General features: G+C 36.6%; 1 long non-coding RNA gene across 1 annotated transcript in view; it reads right to left on the reverse strand.

Moving 5' to 3' along the window:
* Positions 1-13,815, reverse strand: part of LOC114678375 (uncharacterized) — an 82,574-nt gene that overhangs the window by 49,274 nt on the left and 19,485 nt on the right. The gene's annotated exons all lie outside the window — the stretch shown is intronic.

Genomic DNA, 13,815 nt, shown 5'->3' on the forward strand with positions numbered 1-13,815 from the left:
GGGGAAGAAATGAAACCTTGCGTAACAAAATGAAACTCCTTGTATGGACCTAAACTTATAGCTATGGCTGAAAGTGAAGAAAATATCTGGTCAATCTATTGTTTTTTGCAATGCTAATACAATTAATTTATTTATTTTTCAAAAAAAATTATTTTTATTATTATACTTTAAGTTCTAGGGTACATGTGCATAACGTGCAGGTTTGTTACATATGTATACATGTGCCATGTTGGTGTGCTGCACCCATTAACTCGTCATTTACATTAGGTATATCTCCTAATGCTATCCTTTTCCCCTGCCCCCTCCCCACAATAGGCCCTGGTGTATGATGATCCCCTTCCTGTGTCCAAGTGATCTCATTGTTCAGTTCCCACCTATGAGTGAGAACATGCGGTGTTTGGTTTTCTGTTCTTGCGATAGTTTGCTGAGAATGATGGTTTCCAGCTGCATCCATGTCCCTACAAAGGACACAAACTCATCCTTTTTTATGGCTGCATAGTATTCCATGGTGTAAATGTGCCACATTTTCTTAATCGAGTCTGTCACTGATGGACATTTGGGTTGATTCCAAGTCTTTGCTATTGTGAATAGTGCCGCAATAAACATATGTGTGCATGTGTCTTTAGAGCAGCATGATTTATAAACCTTCGGGTATATACCCAGTAATGGGATGGCTGGGTCAAATTGTATTTCTAGTTCTAGATCCTTGAGGAATTGCCACACTGTTTTCCACGATGGTTGAACTAGTTTACAGTCCCACCAACAGTGTAAAAGTGTTCCTATTTCTCCACATCCTCTCCAGTACCTGTTGTTTCCTGATGTTTTAATGATTGCCATTCTAACTGGTGGGACATGGTATCTCATTGTGGTTTTGATTTGCATTTCTCTGATGGCCAGTGATGATGAGCATTTTTTCATGTGTCTGTTGGCTGTATGAATGTCTTCTTTTGAGAAGTGTCTGTTCATATCCTTTGTCCACTTTTTGATGGGGTTGTATTTTTCTCATAAATTTGAGTTCTTTGTAGGTTCTGGATATCAGCCCTTTGTAAGATGAGTAGATTGCAAAAATTTTCTCCCATTCTGTAGGTTGCCTGTTCACTCTGATGGTAGTTTCTTTTGCTGTGCAGAAGCTTTTTAGTTTAATTAGATCCCATCTGTCAATTATGGCTTTTGTTACCATTGCTTTTGGTGTTTTAGACATGAAGTCCTTGCCCATGCCTACGTTCTGAATGGTATTGCCTAGGTTTTCTTCTAGGGTTTTTATGGTTTTAGGTCTAACATTTAAGTCTCTAATCCATCTTGATTAATTTTCGTATAAGGAATAAGGAAAGGATCCAGTTTCAGCTTTCTACTTATGGCTAGCCAGTTTTCCCAGCACCATTTATTAAATAGGGAATCCTTTCCCCATTTCTTGTTTTCATCAGGTTTGTCAAAGATCAGATGGCTTTAGATGTGTAGTATTATTTCTGGGGGTTCTCTTCTGTTCCATTGGTCTATATCTCTGTTTTGGTACCAGTGCCATGCTGTTTTGGTTACTGTAGCCTTGTAGTATAGTTTGAAGTCAGGTAGCATGATGCCTCCAGCTTTGTTCTTTTGGCTTAGGATTGATTGTCTTGGCAATGCTGGATTCGGTTTGCCAGTATTTTTTGGTTCCATATGAACTTTAAAGCAGTTTTTTCCAATTCAATGGGGATGGCATTAAATCTATAAATTACCTTGGGCAGTATGACCATTTTCACAATATTGATTCTTCCTATCCATGAATATAGTATGTTCTTCCATTTGTTTGTGTCCTCTTTTATTTCACTGAGCAGTGGTTTGTAGTTCTCCTTGAAGAGGTCCTTTGCATCCCTTGTAATTTGGATTTCTAGGTATTCTATTCTCTTTGAAGCAATTGTGAATAGGAGTTCATTCATGATTTGGCTGTTTGTCAGTTATTGGTGTATAAGAATGCTTGTGATTTTTACACATTGATTTTGTATCCTGAGACTGCTGCAGTTTCTTATCAGCTTAAGGAGATTTGGGGCTGAGATGATGGGGTTTTCTAAATATACAATCATGTCATCTGCAAACAAGGACAATTTGACTTCTTTTCCTAACTGAATACCCTTTATTTCTTTCTCTTGCCTGATTGCCCTAGCCAGAACTTCCAACACTATGTAGAATAGGAGTGGTGAGAGGGGGCATCCCTGTCTTATGCCAGTTTTCAAAGGGAATGCTTCCAGTTTTTGCCCATTCAGTATGATATTGGCTGTGGCTTTGTCATAAATAGCTCTTATTATTTTGAGATACGTTCCATCAATACCGAATTTATTGAGAGTTTTCAGCATGAAGGCCTGTTGAATTTTGTCAAAGGCCTTTTCTGCATCTATTGAGATAATCATGTGGTTTTTGTGTTTAGTTCTGTTTATATGCTGAATTACGTTTATTGATTTGCATATGTTGAACCAGTCTTGCATCCCAGGGATGAAGCCCACTTGATCATGGTGGATAAGCTTTTTGATGTGCTGCTGGATTCGGTTTGCCAGTATTTTATTGAGGATTTTTGCATCGATGTTCATCAGGGATACTGGTCTAAAATTCTCTTTTTTTGTTGTGTCTCTGCCAGGCTTTGGTATCAGGATGATGTTGGCCTCATAAAATGAGTTAGGGAGGATTCCCTCTTTTTCTATTGATTGGAATAGTTTCAGAAGGAATGGTACCAGCTCCTCCTTGTACCTCTGGTTGAATTCGGCTGTGAATCCATCTGGTCCTGGACTTTTTTTGGTTGGTAGGCTATTAATTATTGCCTCAATTTCAGAGCCTGCTATTGGTCTATTCAGGGATTCAACTTCTTCCTGGTTTAGTCTTGGGAGAGTATATGTTTCCAGGAATTTATCCATTTCTTCTAGGTTTTCTAGTTTATTTGCATAGAGGTGTTTATAGTATTCTCTGATGGTAGTTTGTATTTCTGTGGGGTCGGTGGTGATATCCTCTTTATCATTTTTTATTGTCTCTATTTGATTCTTCTCTCTTTTCTTCTTTATTAGTCTTACTAGCAGTCTATCAATTTTGTCAATCATTTCAAAAAACCAGCTCCTGGATTCATTGATTTTTTGAAGAGTTTTTTGTGTCTCTATCTCCTTCAGTTCTGCTCTGATCTTAGTTATTTCTTGCCTTCTGCTAGCTTTTGAATGTGTTTGCTCTTGCTTCTCTAGTTCTTTTAGTTGCGATGTTAGTGTCAATTTTAGATCTTTCCTGCTTACTCTTGTGGGCATTTAGTGCTATAAATTTCCCTCTACACACTGCTTTAAATGTGTCCCAGAGATTCTGGTATGTTGTATCTTTGTTCTCATTAGTTTCAAAGAACATCTTTATTTCTGCCTTCATTTCGTTATGTACCCAGTAGTCATTCAGGAGCAGGTTGTTTAGTTCCATGTAGTTGAGCAGTTTTAAGTGTGTTTCTTAATCCTGAGTTCTAGTTTGATTGTACTGTGGTCTGGCAGACAGTTTGTTATAATCTCTGTTCTTTTACATTTGCTGAGGAGTGCTTTACTTCCAACTATGTGGTCAATTTTGGAATAAGTGTGATGTGGTGCTGAGAATAATGTATATTCTGTTGATTTGGGGTGGAGAGTTCTGTAGATGTCTATTAGGTCCACTTGGTGCAGAGCTGAGTTCACTTCCTGGACATCCTGGTTAACTTTCTGTCTCGTCGATCTGTCTAATATTGACAGTGGTGCGTTAACGTTTCCCATTATTATTGTATGGGATTCTAAGTCTCTTTTTAAGTCTCCAAGGACTTGCTTTATGAATCTGGGTGCTCCTGTATTGGGTGCATATATATTTAGGATAGTTAGCTCTTCCTGTTTAATTGATCCCTTTACTATTATGTAATGGCCTTGTCTCTTTTGATCTTTGTTGGTTTATAGTCTGTTTTATCAGAGAATAGGAATGCAACCACCGCCTTTTTTTTTGTTTTCCATTTGCTTGGTAGATCTTCCTCCATCCCTTTATTTTGAGCCTATGTGTGTCTCTGCATGTGAGATGGGCCTCCTGAATATAGCAAACTTATGGGTCTTGACTGTTTATCCAATTTGCCAGTCTGTGTCTTTTAATTGGAGTATTTAGCCCATTTACATTTAAGGTTAATATTGTTATGTGTGAACTTGATCCTGTCATTATGATGTTAGCTGGTTATTTTGCTCATTAGTTGATGCAGTTTCTTCCTAGCATCGATGAACTTTACATTTTGGCATGTTTTTGCAGTAGCTGGTACCGGTTGTTCCTTTCCATGTTTATTGCTTCCTTCAGGAGCTCTTGTAGGGCAGGCCTGGTGGTGACAAAATCTCAGCATTTGCTTGTCTGTAAAGGATTTTTATTTCTCCTTCACTTATGAAACTTAGTTTGGCTGGATATGAAATTCTGGGTTGAAAATTCTTTTCTTTAAGAATGTTGAATATTGGCCCCCACTGTCTTCTGGCTTGGAGAGTTTCTGCCAAGAGATCTGCTGTTAGTCTGATGGGCTTCCCTTTGTGGGTAACCCGACCTTTCTCTCTGGCTGCCCTTAACATTTTTTCCTTCATTTCAACTTTGGTGAATCTGACAATTATGTGTCTTGCAGTTGCTCTTCTCAAGGAGTATCTTTGTGGCGTTCTCTGTATTTCCTGAATTTGAATGTTGGCCTGCCTTACTAGGTTGGGTAAGTTCTCCTGGATGATATCCTGCAGAATGTTTTCCAACTTGGTTCCATTCTCCCTGTCACTTTCAGGTACACCAATCAGATTTAGATTTGGTCTTTTCACATAATCCCATATTTCTTGGAGGCTTTGTTCGTTTCCTTTTACTCTTTTTTCTCTAAACTTCTCTTCTTGCTTCATTTCATTCATTTGATCTTCTCTCACTGATACCCTTTCTTCCAGTTGAGTAAGTCATTTACTGAAGCTTGTGCATTTGTCAAGTAGTTCTTGTATCATGGTTTTCATCTCTATCAGGTCGTTTAAGGACTTCTCTGCATTGGTTATTCTAGTTAGCGCAAATGGCATTTTTGTATGAGATTGAAGTTAGTATCAGCTTGAAATAGACAGTTGTAACTATAAGATGCTTTATGCAAGCCCAAAACATAAATCACAAGGGAAGGCAGAAAGAGGGAGAAATACATACAGAGTAACAAAATAGACCAGAAACAATTATCAAACTGGTAATAGTAAGCCTTTACCCATTGATAATTACTTCAAATGTAAATAGACTTAACTTCCCAATCAAAAGACATAGAGTAACTGAATGGATTTAAAAACAAGATCCAACTGTATGTTGTCTACAAGAGACTCACTTCAGATTTAAGGACACACATAGGCTGAAAGTGAAGCAATGGAAAAAGATATTCTATGCATATGTTAACCAAAAGAGAGCAAGGATGGCTATACTCATGCCAGATAAAATAGACTTTAAGTAAAAAACTGTAACTAGAGACAAAAAGATCATTTTACAATGATAAAAGGGCCAACTGAAGAAGAAGATAGAATTATAAATATATACACATCCAATATCAGGGTATCTAGATACATAAAAGCAAATACTGATCTATCTAAAAAGAGAAATGGACAGTAATACAATAACAGTAGGAGACTTCAACACCCTGCTCTCAATAATGGATAGAACATCTGGACAGAAAATCAATTAAAAAAAGAAAACAGGTGACTTGAACAACACTATGGACCAGATGGACCTAACAGACAAATACAGAACTTTCCATCCAACAGAAGAATATACATTCTTCTCATGTGCACACAAAACATTCTCCAGGATAGTTTATATATTAAGTAACAAAACAAGTCTTAACAAATTAAAAAAAAAATGGAAATCATACCAAATATCTTTTCTAACCATAGTGAAATGAAACTAGAAATCAAAAACAGTAAGAAAATGAAAAAATTCACAAATATGGGAAAACAAAACAACACACTCTAATAAAGATTGGGTCAAAGAAGAAATCAAAGGGAAATTCAAGGAACATCTTGGGACAAATAAAAACCTAAACACAACATACTAAAATGTATGGGATGCAGTAAAAGCTATGTTACGAGAGAAGTTTATAGTGATAAATGCATATATTAAGAGAGGAAGATCTCAAATAAACAACCTGACTTTACATCTCAAGAGACTAGGGGGAACAAACCAAACGAAGCTCATAGTTAACAGAGGAAAGGAAATAATAAAGATTAGAGCATAAATAAATAGCAAATAGAAAAGCAATAGAAAAATCAATAAAACCAAGAGTTGATTATTTGGAAAGATAAAATCAACAAACCTTCAGCTAAACTAAGAAAAAAAAAGAAGACAAATTAGAAATAAGAAAGAAGACATTACAATGGATGACTCAGAAATTAAAACATTATGAGACAATTTATGAACAATTACACATCAACAAATTGGATAACCTAGAAGAAACAGAAAATCCCTAGTAACATACAACCTACCAAAACTAAATCAAGAAAACACTAAAATCTGAAAATAAATAAGAACACTGAATCAGTAATCAAATACCTGCTAATAAAGAAAAGCCCAGGACCATGGCTTTTTCTAATATTCAAAGAAGAACTAAAACCAATCCCTCTTACACTCCTTAAAAATAGGAGAATAGGGAACACTTTCATACTCACTTTAGAGGCCAGCATTACCCCAATATGAAAGCCAAATATATCACAAGAAAAGAAAACCATAGGCCAACATCACTGATGAACATAGCCATAAAAATCCTCAATGTAGTACCAGCAAACCAAATTCAACAGCATATTAAGAAGATCATACACCATGAACAAGTGGGATTTATCTCTGAAATGCAAGAATGGTTCAGCATCTGCAACTCAAACAATGCCATATACTACATTAACAGAATGACAGGTAAAAACCACATGATCATCTTAATAGATAACAGAAAAAGCATTTGACAAAATTTGACATCCTTTCACAATAAAAAACTTTCAACAATATAGGTATAGAGGGAACGTACCTCAATACAGTAAAAGCCATATATGTAAAGGTCACAGCCAACATCATAATCAATGGTGAAAAACTGAAAGCTTTTCCTCTAAGACCTGATACAAGGAAGGGATGCTCACTCTTACCACTATTATCAATAAAATATTGGAAAACCTAAGCAAAACAACTAGACAGAAAAAAGAAATAAAAAGTCATCCAAGCTAAAGAAGAAGAAGTAAAATTATCTCTGCAGATGACAAGATTATTTACACATGGCCAGGCATGGTGGCTCATGCCTGTAATTCCAGCACTTTGGGAGGCCAAGGCAGGCAGATCACTTGGGGTCAGGAGTTTGAGACCAGTGTAGCCAACATGGTGAAACTCTGCCTCTACTAAAAATACAAAACTTAACCAGGCGTGGTGGCAGGCGCCTGAAATCCCAGCTAGTAGGGAGGTTGAAGCAGGAGAATTGCTTGAACCCGGGAGGCAGAGGTTGCGAGGAGCCATGATCACAACACGGCATTCCAGCCTGGGTGACAGAGTGAGACCCTGTCTCAAAAAACAAAACAAAACAAAAACAACAAAAAAAAAAAACCCCGATTATTTACACATGTGGAAAATCCTAAAGGCTCAACAAAAAATCTGTTAGAACTAATTAACAAATTCAATAAAGTTGCAGGATACAAAATCAACATACAAAATTCAGCAGTGTTTCTATATTGTTTCTAACAATAAATTTTCCAAAAAGGAAATAGGCAAACATTCCCATATATAATAGCAACAAAAAGAATAAAATACATAGGAATAAACTTAACCAACCAAAGAGGGGAAAGACTTGTACACTCAAAATTACAAAACACTGATGAAGGAAATTAAAGAAGATTACATAAATGGAAGGACGTCCCATGTTTGTGAATTAGAGGGATATAATGAAATTGTCTATACTACCCAAAATGATCTACAGATTCAATGCAAGCCCTAACAAATTTCAAATAGCACTCCCTACACACGTGTAGAGAGAAACAATTCTAAAATTCATATGGAACTTCAAAAGACCCCAAATAGCCAAAGCAATCTTGCTTGTCTTCTTTTTTGTTTGTTTGTTTGGTTGGTTTTTTTTTTGTTTGCTTTTTTAAGACAGGGTCTTGCTCTGTCACCCAGGTTGGAGTGTGGTGGCGCAATCATGGCTCACTCCAGCCTTGACCTTCGGGCTCAAGTGATCCTCTTGCCCCATCCCCCTGAATAGCTGGAACTGCAGATGCACAATACCACACCCAGTTAATTTTTGTACTTTTTTTTGTGTGTGTAGAGATGGAGTTTTGACATGTTGCCCAGGCTGAAAGCAATCTTGAGAAATAATAATAAAACTGGCGACATCACACTTCCTGATTTCAAAAGATATTTCAAAGCTACAGTAATCTAAATGAGATGGTACTGACATAAAGACAGACATATAGATTAATGGAACAGAATAGAGAGCCCATAAATAAATCCATGCATTTACAGTCAATCTTAACTACCGTGCTAAGAACACACAATAGTGAAAGGATGGTCTCTTCATTAACTAATGTTGGGAAAACTGGATATTCACAGGCAAAAGAATGAAATTATCTGATACCATAAACAAAAATAAACTCAAAAGGGATTAAAAACTTAAACATAAGACTCAGAACTGTAAAACTACTATAAGAAAGCATAGGGAAAAAGCTTTTTGACATTTGTCTTGGCAATAATATGTTTGAATAAGATACCAAGAGTACAGGCAACAAAAGCAAAAATAGACAAGTAGAATCACATCAAATTAAAAAGCTACTGCACAGCAAAGAAAAAAAATCACAGAGTTAAATAGCAACCTATGGAATGGGAGAAAATATTTGCAAACCATACATCTTATAAGGTGTTAATATCCAAAATATATAAGGAACTCACACGAGTCAATAGCAGAAACAAATAATCCAATTATAAAAAGGACAAGGGACCTAAATAGGCATTTCTAGAAAGAAGACATACAAATGGCCAACAGGTATATGTAGTGGTGCTCATCATCACTAATAATCAGGGAAATGTAGATGAAAACCCAATGAAACATCACCTCTTACCTATTAGGATGGCTATTGGCTATTATCAAAAAGACAAGAGGTTAAAAGTGTTGACAAAGATGCAGGAAAAAGGGAACTCTTGTACAGTGTTTGTGAGAATGTATATTGGGACAGCCTTTATCAAAAACAGTATACAGGATCCTCAAAACTCAAAAAATAAAAAATAGAACTACCATATGATCTAGCAATCTCTCTTCCGGGATATACCCACAGAAACGGAAATGAAGATTAAGATCTTGAAGATTTATCTGCACTCCCATGTTCACTGCAGCATTATTCACAACAGCTAAAATATGAAAAGAATGTAAACATCCACTGATGGATGAATGGATAAAAGAAAATGTGGTGTACACACACACACACACACACACACACACACACGATGGAATATTATTCAGCCTCAGGAAAGAATGAAATTTTGCCAGTTGCAACAACATGGATGAACCTGGAGGATATTATGCTAAATGAAATAAGGCAGACATAGAAAGACAAATACTGCTTGATCTAACTGATGTGTGAAATCTGAAACAGTCACACTCATTGAATTATAAAGCAGAATGGTAGCTGCCAGGGGCAGTGGGGAGGGGGAAATGGTAATGTTGGTCAAAGGATAAAAAGTTTCAATATGCAGGATGAATACGTTCTACAGATCTAATGTACAGCCTGGTGGCTATGGTTAACAATATTCCTTACTTGAAATTTTCTAAGAAGTAGATCTTAAATGTTTTTACCACAAAAAAAGATAATAATAAAAGAAGAAAAAGAAAATGGTAACTTTGTGAGGTGATAGATATGTTAATTGGTTTGATTGTGAAGACCATTTCACAATGTATACATATATCAAAACATCAAGTTGTATACCTTAAATATGTACAATTTTTATCTGTCAATGTTCTTCAATAAGGCTGTTTCAAAAAAAAAAGAAAGAAAAAATCCAACTCTTAAAAAAAGTAATAGAATCAATCAGAAAACTAAAACAATACACTTAATGACATAAAAATAGAAAACTCTAGTATTCCAAAAAACGGCTGGCAAATCATGAAAAAAATGTTTGTATCAGTCTTGCCAAAAATTCAATATCCTTAATATATAAAGTGCTTATAAGTCAGTGCTTATAAATCTGTATATACTATAATATATAGTATCTTCAGTATTTTCATATACTATAGCATAGTATTTCTTCTAGTGAACTGTGAGTGCTATAATTCAGTAGTAGAACACCCTAATTTTAAAAATAGGCAAAAGATACAAATTATTGTGTTAAACTTTTAAGTTCAGGGGTACATGTGCAGGTTTGTTACATAGGATAACTTGTGTCATGGTGATACAGGAGTTAAGAAGAAATCACTTAGGCAGAGAGTGAGGGTACGGAAGTCCTCGGTAAGGCTTTTCTCTTTAATGAAAAGCAGCCCCAAATCATTGTCTAACAAAGAATAGCCTGTAAAGTCGATCTGCGGACATAGACGAGCAAGCTGGGAGCTTGCACAGGTGAATGCTGGCAGGAACTAGGGGCTAGACGTGTTCAAGATGGCGGCTTCATCTTCCCTTCTCTGCCAGCCATGTGTACAGTAAGAAGCAGACAAGAGGGCTCAGATCAACTGGAAAGCCCATTTGCATAATAAGATTAGGGTGGGACAACTGGCCTTTCCCCATCTGCTATGTAAATGTCATACCTGATCGAACCAATCTGTGAACCCTTTGTAAATCAGACGCTGCCTCCTCAAACCTGACTATAAAATTCAGTGCCGCCTGCGGGTCTTTTCCACCCAGGGACCCCACTCTCTCTATATAGAAAGCTGTTTCTCTTTCTCTTCTCTTCTGCCTATTAAACCTCCACTCCTAAACTCCTCTTGTGTGTCCATGTCTTACATTTTCCTGGTGCATGACCATGAACCCCAGGGTATATACCCCAGACAACGTAGCCACTTCTATGGGGGTTTGTTGTACAGATTATTTCATTACCCACGTATTAAACCTAGTACCCATTAGTAATTTTTCCTGATCCTCTCCCTCCTCCCATCCTCCACCCTGAGATAGGCCCCAGTGTGTGTTGTTCCCCTTTATGTGTCCATGTGTTCTTATCATTTAGCTCCCACTTATAAGTGAGAGCATGAGGGATTTGGTTTTCTGTTCCTGCATTAGTTTGCTAAGGATAATGGCCTCCAGCTCCAACAACATCCCTGTGAAGGATATGATCTTGTTCTTTTTTATTACTGCATAGTATTCCATGCTGTATATGTACCACATTTTCTATACCCAATCTATCATTGATGGGTATTTAGATTGATTCCATGTTTTTGCTATTGTGAATAGTGCTGCAATGAACATGTGTGCATGTGTCTTTATGATATAATGATTTATATTCCTTTGGGTATATACCCAGTAATAGATTGCTGGCTCAAAAAATATTTCTGTCTTTAAGTCTCTGAGGAATCACCACACTGTCTTCCACAATGGTTAAACTAATTTACACTCCCATCAACAGTGTATAAGCATTCCTTTTTTTCCACAACCTCACCAGCATCTGTTATTTTTTTATTTTCGTAACAGCCAATCTTACTGGTGTGAAATGGTTTCTCAGTGTAGTTTTGATTTGCATTTCTCTAATGATCAGTGATATTGAGCTTTTTTTATATGCTTGTTGGCCACATGTATGTCTTCTTTTGAGAAGTGTCTGTTCATATCCTTTGCCCACTTTTTAATGAGGTTGTTTTTTCTTGTACATTTGTTTAAGTTCCTTATAGACTTTTGATATCAGACCTTTGCTGGATGTATAGTTTGCAAAATTTTTCCCCCATTCTGTGGGTTGTCTGTTCACTCTGTTGACAGTCTCTTTTGCTGTGCAGAAGCTCTTTAGTTTAATTAGATCTCATTTGTCAATTTTTGCTTTTGTTGCCATTGCTTTCGGTATCTTCGTCATGAAATCTTTGCCAGTGCCTACGTCCTGAATGGTATTGCCTAGGTTGTCTTCTAGAGTTTTTATAGTTTTGGGTTTTACATTTAAGTCTTTAATCCATCTTGAGTTAAATTTTGAGATACTTTTTTTTTTTTTTTTTTTTTTTTTTTGAGACAGTCTCGCTCTGTCACCCAGGCTGGAGTGCAGTGGCTTGAACTCGATTCACTGCAATCTCCACTTTCTGGGTTCAAGCGATTCTTGTGCCTCAGCCTCCCGAGTAACTGGGATTACAGGTGTGTGCCACCATCCCCAGCTAATTTTTATATTTTTAGTAGAGACAACATTTCACCCTGTTGGCCAGGCTGGTCTCGAACTCCTGGCCACAGGTGATCCACCTGCCTCAGCCTCCAAAGTGCTGGGATTACAGGCATCAGCCACCATGCCTGGCCAAAAATTTTTAAAAATATAAACAGCCAATAATACAAAACATTTTTCAAATTCATCGAAATGGAACTATTACAGTGAGATACCATTTTTAACCATTGAATTTTAAAGATATTTTTGAAAAAGGAAAACACTCCCTTATTGATAAGGGAGAAGCAGTCATACATTGCTGTTGGCAATACAGACTGGAACCACATATCTGGAGAAAATTTAAGAATATGTACCAAGATTCTAATTATTCCTAAACGTAGAGTGGCATCCTAGATTGAACAGAATACTGACTTTAGTGGAAAAACTGGGGAACTCAAATAAAGTCTGTAATTTAGTTAATAGTATTATACCAATGTTAATTTCTTAGTTTTGACAAACGAACCATGATTATGTAAGATGTCAAAATTAGTAGAGGTTGGGTGAAGGAAATATGAGATCTTTGGACCACTTTTGCAATTTTTCTGTAACTTAAAATCAACCCAAAATTTTAAAAATTAGGCATTTATGTCATTTAACCCAATAAATTCTACTCTTAAGATATTCACTATGGGAGATAATCAGATGAAAAATAGTTTGGGGTAAGTTATTCATTGCAGTGATATATTTGATAGCAAAAGAGAAGAGAAATGGAAAGAAAAGAAAAAAAAGAGTTTTTAGCAGAGAAGGGACATGATCTGACTTACAATTTATGTGTTTGATTTTTGTTTTACTCTTAATTCTTTTCTATATTTCTCAAATTTTCTATAACGAACATCTATTCCTTGAGAAATAAAGGAACAGTGTCCTACCAGATTGCGATTGCTCGTCTGGAAGCAATTGTGTTATTTCTTTTTTCTTTTTATTTTTTTGAGACAGGGTCTCACTCTGTCATCTAGGCTGGAGTGCAGTGGCATAATCATGGCTCACAGCAGCCTGGACATCCCAGGCTCAAGTGAGCCTCCCACCTCGGTCTCTTGAGGACCTAGGACCAGAGGCATGCACCACTGTGCCCAGCTAATTTTTGTATTTTTTTTAGATGGGGTCTCACCACATTGCCCAGGCTGGTCTTGAACTCATGGGCTCAAACAATCCTCCCACCTTGGCCTCCCAATGTGCTAGGATTACAGGCATGAGCCACCATGCCAGGACTATTGAGTTATTTCTTACAGCACTGAGCCTATTTGGTTCATGATACTTTAATATTCATCTGTAAAATGAAAGCCTCAATAGCTCTTACTAAAGCATATTAAGAATGTTTAATTGAATACGTCTTTAGTCTAGGCTGGGTGCGGTGGCTCATGCCTGTGGGAGTTACTGCATGAAATGGTATTGTTTTTAAATATCCATAAATTTCAAGTTATTCACTTATTCATTCAAAAAATATGTTGAATGGTTAGCATATGCCAACACTGTTAAAATATTCAAGATGAACAATTTTGCCTAAAT

The sequence above is a fragment of the Macaca mulatta genome, chromosome 5, assembly GCF_049350105.2.
Source record: "Macaca mulatta isolate MMU2019108-1 chromosome 5, T2T-MMU8v2.0, whole genome shotgun sequence".
Lineage (NCBI taxonomy): Eukaryota > Metazoa > Chordata > Mammalia > Primates > Cercopithecidae > Macaca > Macaca mulatta.